This window comes from Elephantulus edwardii, unplaced genomic scaffold (assembly GCF_000299155.1).
Source record: "Elephantulus edwardii isolate Elephantulus edwardi_28Jun2011 unplaced genomic scaffold, EleEdw1.0 scaffold00051, whole genome shotgun sequence".
NCBI classification, from domain to species: Eukaryota; Metazoa; Chordata; class Mammalia; order Macroscelidea; family Macroscelididae; genus Elephantulus; species Elephantulus edwardii.
The window spans coordinates 15,764,635-15,766,092 of NW_006399801.1; the positions used below are offsets into that span (position 1 = coordinate 15,764,635).

General features: G+C 42.0%; 1 pseudogene; it reads right to left on the reverse strand.

The window, feature by feature from the left end:
- Nucleotides 1-392: 392 nt before the first annotated feature.
- LOC102856717 overlaps nucleotides 393-1,458 on the reverse strand; it is a 3,015-nt pseudogene continuing 1,949 nt past the window's right edge.

A 1,458-nucleotide genomic window follows, 5' to 3' on the forward strand; every position in this document is an offset into this window, starting at 1 on the left:
GGAGCACTGAGAGCATTTACACTGCTACACCGAGAATAGAAATCTGCTACTCAATTGGATTTGATATTCCAGAAGAACTGGCCTTTGTGAGAACACAACTAAACTTAAGAGACACTGGTCAAAAGAAAAAATGTCAGCAGTCGACGTGTTTGGAATCACAGAAGCCAAGAAAGCTTAAGATACGAATATGTATATAAAACAAATATTCAAATAGTTTCTATAGGAACACAGACAAGTGTGACCCCATCGTCTAGTCTTCCGTACTGTTGTATCTGTTCCATCCCACCCTACTTATCTAAAGACGCTTCAAAACTAGCAATAATTAAATCAAATGGTCCCCCCAATCACTTAAATCAAGCTATACTTGGAGTTAACAGCTACCAAAATTGTCTCTACCCATTAATAATAGCCGAAGCACAACTTGTTGGCTGACGTTTCATTCCAGTTTCCCAAGCACAAGGACTGAGTGCTGACATGCTGTTCCTCCACTTCAAGTGAATACTCATGGTTCTTGATTTGCTGCATGAGTTGCCACGTTGGCCTAGGCATAACACAGTAGATAGTTGGCCTCTGGAATCCACTGAAAGTAGAGGCAGTAGGGACGGGGACAACATCCAGTCCACCACATGCCTTTCTGGCAGGTTACGGCGCTCAATAATCCAATTTGGGCCATCATATATGCTAGAAGAGTAATACTTCTCATCTGGTTTAGGTCTCTTTTGCAGCAGGAGCTTTACATGTGCATGATCATAAAGGATGTAATTAAATGAGCCGTATACCCCATAATTCACATAATACATAAAGGTTTGTTCACTGGATTCATCATCATCAGAGCCTGTCTGTTCTTTTAATACAAATTTCTTGGCAATGATATTAACAGCAAGAGTGAATGCTGATACAACATAGTATCTGCCTGGCTCAGCTATCATTTTTACTCCACAGCCTGATGGAAAATATTTGTCCAATGCTGGATTGATTACCTTGGTGAGCTCTTCAAATTTAAGCTTCACATCCTCAGATCCAGGAGAGCTGCCACCAATGTCAAGCAAATACATGCTAAAACCAGCCTCAGCTTGCATGTCAAAGACACAACGGGCATCAGGTATTGCTTCCACAAAGGTCTCTGGGTCGGCACGGCCACTTCCCACATGGAAGCTGACACAATCAATAATGAGTTCTTTAGCCCATTTTAAAAAGAAGACTGCTGGTTTTGAGTGTGGCACCAAAGTTGACAGTAAGGCAACAGACTGCTTTGGAATCATCAGTGGCAATCCGCAAAACCAATTTTGCCTTTGGATGTGTCCTGGCAACTTTCTCAGTGTCAGGCCGGACCAAAGTCAAAGGGAGAACAAAGGATTCAAGAAATATCAACAACCACTTGGCCAACTGACTGGAAGAGATCGATATTTGTTCCTATCCCAAAGAAAGGTGACCCAACAGAATGTGGAAACTACAGAA